Raw genomic sequence first — 10,752 nt, 5'->3', positions numbered from 1 at the left:
GCAGATGCAGGGGACACGGGTTCGTGCCCCAGTCCGGGAAGATACCGCATGCCGTGGAGCGGCTGGGCCCGTGAGCCATGGCCTCTGGGCCTGTGCGTCCGGAGCCTGTGCTCCGCGGCGGGAGAGGCCGCAGCAGTGAGAGGCCCACGTACCGCAAAAAAAAAAAAAAAGGAACATTGGTGACTCATGCTATATATATATATATTGGGATATAATTGATTTACAATGTTGTGTTAGTTTCTGCTGTACAACAAAGTGAATCAGCTATATGTATTCATATATCCCCATATCTCTTCCCTCTTGCGTCTCCCTCCCTCCCACCCTCCCTATCCCACCCCTCTAGGTGGTCACAAAGCACCGAGCTGATCTCCCTGTGCTATGTAGCTGCTTCCCACTAGCTATCTATTTTACGTTTGGTAGTGTATATATGTCCATGCCTCTCTCTCGCTTTGTCACAGCTTACCCTTCCCCCTCCCCATATCCTCAAGTCCATTCTCAAGTAGGTCTGTGTCTTTATTCCTGTCTTACCCCTAGGTTCTTCATGACATTTTTTTTTCTTAAATTCCATATATATGTGTTAGCATACGGTATTTGTCTTTCTCTTTCTGACTTACTTCAATCTGTATGACAGACTCTAGGTCTATCCAACCTCATTACAAATAGCTCAATTTCGTTTCTTTTTATGGCTGAGTAATATTCCATTGTATATATGTGCCACATCTTCTTTATCCATTCATCCGATGATGGACACTTAGGTTGTTTCCATCTCCGGGCTATTGTAAATAGAGCTGCAGTGAACATTTTGGTACATGTCTCTTTTTGAATTATGGTTTTCTCAGGGTATATGCCCAGTAGTGGGATTGCTGGGTCATATGGTAGTTGTATTTGTAGTTTTTTAAGGAACCTGTATACTGTTCTCCATAGTGGCTGTACCAATTCACATTCCCACCAGCAGTGCAAGAGTGTTCCCTTTTCTCCACACCCTCTCCAGCATTTATTGTTTCTAGATTTTTTGATGATGGCCATTCTGACTGGTGTGAGATGATATCTCATTGTAGTTTTGATTTGCATTTCTCTAATGATTAATGATGTTGAGCATTCTTTCATGCGTTTGTTGGCAGTCTGTATATCTTCTTTGGAGAAATGTCTATTTAGGTCTTCTGCCCATTTTTGGATTGGGTTTTTTGTTTTTTTGATATTGAGCTGCATGAGCTGCTTATAAATTTTGGAGATTAATCCTTTGTCAGTTGCTTCATTTGCAAATATTTTCTCCCATTCTGAGGGTTGTCTTTTGGTCTTGTTTATGGTTTCCTTTGCTGTGCAAAAGCTTTGAAGTTTCATTAGGTTCCATTTGTTTATTTTTGTTTTTATTTCCATTTCTCTAGGAGGTGGGTCAAAAAGGATCTTGCTGTGATTTATGAGACTGTAAACTTTTGAGCAGTTTTACTCTCAAAGAAATGAGAGAGTAGAGTGATAGTTGGAGAGCCCTGTAATCAAAAGTATGTGTGTGTGTCTGTTTTTAGAAAGTGAGAAAGAAGCATATTTGTGTGTCGGAATGATACAAAAGAATGCTTGTCAGGAGAAAGACTTGCTGGAGCAAAGTTATGGAGAGACGCCTAGGATTCGGGTCCAACGTACAGGTGGAGGGATCGAGTACATTCCACCTGCCACGCTGGGAGCTTTCCCAGGAACCCTGTCTAGGAAATGTTGCTCTAACAGTTTTACAAAAGAGAAAACTGAGACTCAGAAAATTTAAGTAATTTGTAAATGTAACACAGCTAGTAGAAGGCAGAGCTGAATTTCAAGTTGTGTTCTGCTGTAAATCTAGTGCTCTTTCCACTTTCTCACAGCTGGAGAGCCATTAAAATGGCAACTTTAATGTGGTGTTTAATGTTGTGCACATGACTGGAGAAGAAGTAGAGAAAATGTGCTGAGGTACATACTGCTTACTAATTATCTGGGGCTCAATTTGTACAGTATTCCGTGTTCTCTGTATTTTTCTTATTTGTGCTCTTTATGCTTTAGCCTCCCAAACACATTCGCCCCTACCCAAGGGGGATGAGGATGATTGGACAGAAGCATGATCTAAAAACAAGATTTACTGTGGGTAGAGTTCCAAATTATAGTGTTTTTTTTTCCCTAATGTGTTCTCTAATATAAAAGAGATATTTGAAAATGCATTCTATTTTGACTATATGTTAAGCTTCATAAGTCCTGCAGAAGTAAAAGAAATGATATAAAACTTGATATTCTTGCAGAAAGATTTTAATGAGAGCAATGTTAGGACCTTACTCCCTGGGCCACTAAGTTGTGATCCCTGTACATTATTGATTTTTAACCCGTGTCACTAGTCTTTTCAGAGTTTGGTCTTTGGTCACATTATCTCCCGGTGAGAGGATAGGAGTGAATCCGCATAAACTCAGTCCTTCAATTGTCAAAGAGGTCAAAGGGAGGGACCTATAGTTGGCTGAGTAGTAGCTCCTTTCCATACACAAAAGACATACTGGACAAAAGCCAGCACAGTAGTGCTTGAATGGCCTCATCCCTTGGAGATAAATTAGGGCTAGGAGTGATGGAGTATTATTTTATTAGTTAACTTTAGTTAACAAATTTAATGAATATATTCTATATACTTAGCACTCCTCCACTGAAGAGGTATCAGTGCACAAAACTGCTTTAAAAAATCTCTGCTTTTTGTGATGGTTACAATCTAATGCGGACAGATAGATAATAAGCAATAAGGATAATTGGCAAGTAAATTTTACGGTATGTCGCAAGCTACTAAGTGCTATGGAAAAAAATACATCAGGGTAAGGGGGATTGAAAATGGGGGGAATTATAGTAGTTATAAATCTTGTCTTTGATGCTAACACTCCAAATAAGGACATGAATATTCTTAAAGCAGAGAATGACTTCCAAATCAGCAGAAAGAATTTTCTTATGTCTTACATATAGTGTTTACTGCTTTTAGTATAAAGGCAGTAGTACTGAATTCTGAGGCACAGCAGTGGTGTGGGAATTGGATGAACTTAACTGTCACCCTTTGAAATCCTTGTTTCTGACAGGTCACATATTTCAAAATCTCTTGTTAAGAACACTTTGAGCATGTTCCTTTCTTGGGGACATTTTCATCTTTAACAATAACCAACTTAGAGAAAGTAGGACAGAGCAACTAGGATATTTTGAAAACAACAAAGAAACAGATGCTTCATTGCTAACTGCTTGGCACTCTGAAACTCTGAATATTTAAAAAGCATCAATTGTATTTCTAAAATTTGAGCAAGGTCATAGGCTAACAATGCCATCCTGTAAAACTCTTATCATAAAACTAATGAAATCGAAAACTAGTGATATTTTGCAGGGCAGTAAAAGAAGGAAGGAAGATCAGGTAATTATTTCTGTATTTCCCCACACCCAGTGCTTGTCAGTGAGAAGCTGCAGGGAAGAGACTATCTTAGATTATTTCTGCATCCCCAGAGCTGAACACAGGATCTGATATAAAGTATGCTTGTTCTCAGATACTAGAGTTCCAAAGAATCACTCAGGCTACTCACTAAAAATGTATAATCTTGAGTTCCACTGTATGGAATATACTTATACTAACTTATACTAACAAAATATGTGTTGTTCATGAAATTCAAATTTAAATCTGGCAACGCTAATATATAATTAAAATTAAGAATGGGGATCCCATATGTCTAAGGACAGATTTCATAGCTGTGAGATAATCATCTACCTGGGTAACAAGGGTCTATAAATTAATTCAGTTTTCTATGGCTCTGAAAAGACTAAATTCTCTTACTTGGCCCCAAAGTAGGTTTGTTTATTTCCGTCTGTTTTGAGACTAGAAATTAACACTGGCTTCTCAGCTTGGAGGTAACAGTGATTAGTCATATAGTGGGACTCAGTAGGTGAGTCTGATGTAATAAACATTATTAAGAAACTTCTTAAATCAAATATCCTGATGACATTATTGCAGCTCCATTTTTTGTATATGAAGATTATGTCATGATAAGGGGAAATCTAGCTATTTCAGTTTGTGTCTATTCGTGTTTCAATGAAAAATGCCAACTATTAACTTATTTGGATGGAGATCAATGTTCCAACCACTCTTTAGTTCTTAAAAATTCTCATAATGAAATGATCATAAAATTTTCTGCAGACTGGCTGATTATTTTTATTCCTCAGGTATGCTTACCTCTGTTTCATTTTATATTCAAGCTGATTGATTTTCATTGATTCTGCTCCACCATCGGGGACTCCAAACAAACCAGTCCTAAAAAGTTATGGTTATGGCAATAAGGAAAGGAAGTGGTTCAAGATCCCCATAGAATTAGAAAAAGACATTTTATAAGTTTTCTATTGCTGTGTAACAAATTGCCACAAATTTGCAGCTTAAAACAACTTCCATTTATTGTCTCACATTTTCTGTGGGTTGGGAGTATAGGCACAGCTTAACAGAGTTCCCTGCTTGGAGCTCAAGGCTGCAGTCAAAGTGTTAGCTGGGGCTGGGATCTCATCTGAGTCTTGGCGTCCCCTTCTAAATTTCCACGTTTGTAGGCAGAATTCATTGCATTAAGTTTTTAAAATTTGAGGTGTCTTGCTTCTTTAAGTCCAGAAAACAGAGAGAGTCTCTGACTTCTGTCTCTGACTTCTAGACCCTCTTTTAAAGGACTCACCTGATTAAGTCAGGCCCACCAAGGATAATTTCCCTTTTGATAACTTAAAGTTCACTGGTTAAGGAACTTAATTACATCTGCAAAATCCCTTTACCTTTGCCATTTAATATAACATTATCACAGGGGTGACATCTCATCACCACATTCTAATGGTTGGAAGCAAGAGTCTCAGCTACACTCATGGGAGGGGATCATATAAAGGTTTGGGTCGTTGGGGGTTATCTTCGAAATCGACCTACTATTTTACTTACAGAATTAACTTTCAGATCTCAGCCAATTTTGGAAAGAAGTGAGATAAAAAGATAATTAAACTCCCCTCTATGAGATATAAATGTGTATTTGGAGAACTAGTGAGCAAAAAAGAAAAGGAGGTCAAAAGAAATAGAGAAGGTAGGCCCAACATTATGGTTCTAATAAAAAAGATTATCAGTGAAAATTCAGGGACCAGAGTGTTCAATAATTTTATGATAAGTACCATCTAGAATTCAAAGTAAAATTATTTGCTTACATGTATAACTATTTGCTCACTTGCATTTAGTGGAATTATTGGCTCATTTATATGTGGAATTAAAAAAAAAAAAAACAAGCTCATAGGTACAAAGGACAGATTGGTGGTGGCCCGAGATGGGGAATGAGAGTGGGTGAAATGGATGAAGGGGTCAAAACGTACAAACTTTCAGCTATAAAATAAATTAAGTCATGGGTATGTAATAAGCAGCTTAGTGACTATAGTTAATATTCAAATATTTATTGTGTATTTGAAAGTTGCTAAGAGAGTAGATCATAAAAGTTCATCACAAGAAAAGAAATTTGTAACTGTATGGTGATGGATGTTAACTAGACTTATTGTGGAGGTCATCTTGTAATATATATGGATATCAAATGATTACGTTGTACACCTGAAACTAATATAACATTATATGTCTAGTATACCTCAATAAAAAATTACCTGCTATAATGTTTTTGGAATATAAACCTCTACAGTGTCCCAGAATCTCAGAAAAGCTTGTTGCATGTAGGTTACATATAGAAACCGAGAATTGGTAACTAATAATATAGATAATTATGACTCCTTGGATATATTGTGTATACTGCAGGTTTTCCACCATATATGTGGTCAGGATTTGAGTCCATTTTTCTTAAATATTGCAAACAAGATGATCCCAATAAACTGGAAGTCTTGGGAACATTTAAAAATTTAATTTATAGGTTGCATATGTTTCTGTCTGAGAAGAGAACAGTAATTAGAAATTGTCTTAAAATATATAGCCAAACCTCCCTCAAGATAGGCCAGGAGAATATGGTTCATTCTGAAATGAGGGCAAGTAAACTTCAGGGTCATAAAACAAACAGACAAACAAATACTTAAGTTTTTGTAAAGAAGAACTTAGAAATGTTTTTATTGTATTGGCAAGTGGTTGCTGTCATATAGCCTTTGCAGCCTGGTAACACAATTCCAGATATTACCTGTGTCAGCAAAATGCTGCCATTCAGACAGATGACAGTTTATTAGATTTTCAAAATTGCACTTTTCATGATAAAAATCACCTCAGGACTCAAGTACAAAAGAAATGACATGTGTTTTATGAGTTTGATTCAGAAATTAGAAGATGTGAAATATTAATGCTATTTACAACATTCAATACCTGCTGAGTATAAATGTACACAAAGTCAGCATAAGATTCCTTCTGTCTGTGAGAGGATTGAAATCATACAAGAAGCGTTCAATCTATCAAAATTAGGAAACATTTCGGTGTTTGGTCCTCAGGTTGGTTAAATACTAAGGATATGGCTAAGAGAGATGGCAGGAGAAGTAGTATGTGGAAAGCACACTGGGTTTAGAACCAAAAGTTCTTTCTTCCAACCCTGTCTGGGTCTTGTGTGCATTGGGTGAGTTATTTAACATTTTAAGGCTTCAATTTTCTCTTCAGTAAAATGGGGACAGCCTCCCAGGATGAGTAGTGAATGTTCAAGGGGTATGCAAATTATATTACCATAATAATTTGAATTATTATTTTCTACTGATTCTAAGTTAGGTACCATCCAAGTGTTTACTTCATAGGGAAGAGGCAGTCAAAGCACAGTATGGGATGTGATAACAGGTTTGTAGCAAAAAAAAAAAAAGAGGGAGTATTTATCATACGTAATCTAGGACTGCTGAAGATTCTCCATTCAAATCTATTCTCACTTTACCCAAACTCTTTCAGTCACAGGAGGTTCCTGTCTGTGGGAAATCACTTAATCAGATTAAAATCTTTGTCCAACGTGAAAAAAGTATAAAATGAAATGACAAGAAAGCTAAAGTTTGGGCAAGGATCTCTACTATTACTTTTGTGTATTAATGTTTTGCATAGAATAGTACTTTAGAGTTAGGCAGGGTAGATGTAATCTCAATTATACCAAAGAAAGAGCTTTCTTACAGAAACTTTGCTGGCAAGATTTTTTTTTAATTGAAGTATAGTTGATGTATAATATTGTGTCAGTTTCAGGTATATAGCAAAGTGATTCAGATATATATACACATATATATTAGATTATTTTCCATTATAGGTTACTATAAGATATTGACTGTTGTTCCTTGTGTTATATAGTAAATCCTTTTTGCTTATCTATTTTATGTATAGTAGTTTGTATCTGTTAATACCATACTCCTAATTTATCTCTCCCCCTTCCCTTTTCCCTTTGGTAACCATAAATTTGATTTCTGTGTCTGTGAGTCTGTTTCTGTTTTGTTTATAGGTTCATTTGTATTATTTTTTAGATTCCACATATAAGTGATATATTTGTCTTTGTCTGACTTACTTCACTTAGTATAATATTCTCTAGGGCCATCTGTGTTGCTGCAAGTGGCAATATTTCATTCTTTATTATGGCTGAGTAATATTCCATTGTGTGTATATATATATATATATAATATATATATATATATACCACATCTTAAACCAGTTATCTGTTGATGGGCATTTGGGTTGTTTCCATGTCTTGGATATTGTAAACAGTGCTGCTATGAACATTGGGGTGCATGTATCTTTTCGAATTGTAGTTTTTTCTGGGTATATGCCCAGGAGTGGGATTGCTGGGTCACATGGTAACTCTATTGTTAGTTTTTTAAGGACCCTACATACTGTTCTCCATAGTGGCTGCAACTATCTACATTCCCACCAACAGTGTAGGAGGGTTCCCTTTTTTCAGCACCCTCTCCAGCATTTATTATTTGTAAACTTTTTGATGATGGCCTTTCTGAACAGTGTGAGGTGATACCTCATTGCAGTTTTTTTTTTTTTTTTTTTTTTGGCGGTACGCGGGCCTCTCACTGTTGTGGCCTCTCCCGTTGCGGAGCACAGGCTCCGGACGTGCAGGCTCAGCGGCCATGGCTCACGGGCCCAGCCGCTCCGCGGCATGTGGGATCTTCCCAGACCGGGGCACGAACCCGTGTCCCCTGCATCGGCAGGCGGACCCCCAACCACTGCGCCACCAGGGAAGCCCTCATTGCAGTTTTGATTTGCATTTCTCTAATAATTAGCGATGTTGAGCATCTTTTTATGTGCCTGTTGGCCATCTGTATGTCTTCATTGGAGAAATGTCTATTTAGGTCTTCTCGCTGGCAAGATATTTCTAATGCACAACATGAAAGGACAGGATAAGTGACAGAGCTAGTTACCAGAAATTAGGCTTTCTTGTATTACATCATGACCCTCTCATTTGTTTCCTCCTCCATCTCTCCCTCTCTCTCTCTCTCTCCTTCTCGCTCACTCTTGCGCTCTCTCTCTCTCTCTCACTCTGTCACTCTCTCTCTCTCTCTCTCTTAATTTATATATCTATATACCTAAAGGTTAAGTGAAAGAAACTAGTTTGGCTAATTAAGGTAAAATGATACTAAGAAACATTGCACACAAAACAGACAGAGGTTAAAAGGATGCTTTTCAGATTTCTCTGAGAACCTCCAAGAAAATCAGAGTCACACTGCAAAAACAAACAGCTCCCTTTGGAGGGGGACCTATTCACTCAGTGGCATCAAATCACACAATAATATAAAGAGAGTGAGGTAAGCTTCGTGTTTTGGCCAATTGTAGTCTCTATTAATAAATTTTAGAAGGTGACTTTATCAGTTATTTTCATGGTTTAGTATATTCATAATTAATCTATAAATAACATTCTAGAAAAATTTCTTATTGAATTCTCTGCAAACATTCCTTCTTCTCCTTTTGATTCTGCTCTCTTCACTGCTGTCAGAACTCTATCTCTTAAACAACTTATCTAATTATTTATTTCCCATTACTTGCACATTTCTCTTAAATCCAGATGGCTGTCAGGAAAAAATACTAAGGCCTCTGGCTAGGCATTCAATGCCCCTCCTCATGTGGCCTGAAATGACCTCTATGACCTTATTTTCACACATGCATCTCAACTCCATAGACCCACTCATGTGACTCTATTCAGGAACATTTATGTCTCATCCTTCAATAAATATTCCATATCAAATATTCCATATCATTTCATGAGACTAAGTGGCTGCAAATGCTGTTGCTTTGCCTAGAATATCATTCCTCCTTTGATGCCTGACAAATTCTGCTCAGGCTTCAGGATCAAGTGTAACTTTATTTATTTATGAACTCTTTCCTGAATCCTGTGGGCAAGCAGTCTTTTCTTCCTCTGAGTTCCAGGAGATAGTTTTTCTCCTTATTATAACATGTGCTACATTGCATTGCAGTTTATCTGTTTCCATATCTGACTTCTCTGTAAACTGTAAGTTCATCTGGTACCAGGATTGTCTAACTCATTCTTGATTCCAAAGCATATGATATGGTGTTTGTGACCAGCAGATAATCGATAAATGTTTGTCAAATTAAATTAAAGCTCCAGAAGCTCTATTCTTTGAATTGCAAAAATTTCTTGGATTGATTCTCTAAAAAAAAAACTTTACTTTTTAAAATAAATATTTGGAGTCCTGATTTTATGTTCTAAGTAGGATGTAGTAGGTTACAGTAAACCAGTACTCCTACTGTAGCAATGTAAAGGTGGATAAGTTGCAAAATTGTAGTGTTAAAAGGTTTCAGAAATCTACGGAATCAACAAGGACTAGGTGGAATAAAATTATAGAGAGGGAGGCAGATGCCGCCACCCCAGAACCTCCTGCACTGCCCAACCATGGTCAACCCTGCCATGTTCTTTGACATCGCCGTCGATGGCGAGCACTTGGGCCACGTCTCCTTCGAGGTAAGGGACCTGGAAACCACAAAATGACTGCTCATCCAATCCATAAAGTTATGTTAACAGATTGGAGCTGTTTGCAGACAAAGTTCCAAAGACAGCAGAAAACTTTTGTGCTCTGAACACTGGGGAGAAAGGCTTTGGTTATAAAGGTTCCTGCTTTCACAGAATAATTTTGGGATTTATGTGCCAGGGTGGTGACTTCACACGCCATAATGGCACTGGTGGCAAGTCCATCTATGAGGAGAAATTTGATGATGAGAATTTCCTCCTGAAGCATATGGGTCCTGGCATCTTGTCCATGGCAAATGCTGGCCCTAACACAAACAGTTCCCAGTTTTTCATCTGCACTGCCAAGACTGAGTGGTTGGATGGCTAGCATGTGGTCTTTGGCAAGGTGAAAGAGGGCATGAATATTGCGGAAGCCATGGATCGCTTTGGGTCCAGGAATGGCAAGACCAACAAGAAGATCACCATTGCTGACTGTGGACAAATCTAATAATAAATTTGACTTGTGTTTTATCTTTAAAAAAAAAATAGAGAGAGGGAAACTGTATACAAATGATCTTTGGATCACCAGATTTTTTTTTTTCTTGCAGAGGAATTGCCAGTTCTTGTGTGAGCTGAGGGTTAGGGTTGGCCCCTGTGCAGAGCCTCTGCTGGGGAGAGAGAAGTAGGAAGGCCTTTTGCTATTGCGTGGATCTGGAGCTGCAAATTGGAATCTTGAGGAACCACAAACATTTGCAATCATCAAAGACAGAATTTAAGTTCATATGAAATATTTACCAAATCAACCATCTGATGGGCCATAAAGAATTGCCAGAAATTTCAAAAGATTTGAATAGCTTAGAGTATATTCTCT

At 37.6% G+C, this 10,752-nt stretch overlaps 1 pseudogene across 1 annotated transcript; it reads left to right on the top strand.

Annotated features, from left to right (window-relative positions):
• Positions 1–9,827: 9,827 nt before the first annotated feature.
• Positions 9,828–10,389, top strand: LOC307058020 (peptidyl-prolyl cis-trans isomerase A-like; annotated as a pseudogene). The gene is made up of 2 exons: positions 9,828–9,896; positions 9,964–10,389. The product of its transcript is annotated as a peptidyl-prolyl cis-trans isomerase A-like (transcript).
• The last annotated feature ends 363 nt before the right edge of the window (positions 10,390–10,752 follow it).

This window comes from Hyperoodon ampullatus, assembly GCF_949752795.1.
Source record: "Hyperoodon ampullatus genome assembly, chromosome: 9".
In the NCBI taxonomy this organism is placed as follows: domain Eukaryota; kingdom Metazoa; phylum Chordata; class Mammalia; order Artiodactyla; family Ziphiidae; genus Hyperoodon; species Hyperoodon ampullatus.
The sequence above is the reverse complement of the archived record's forward strand: the minus strand, read 5'-3'. Positions and strand labels throughout refer to the sequence as shown.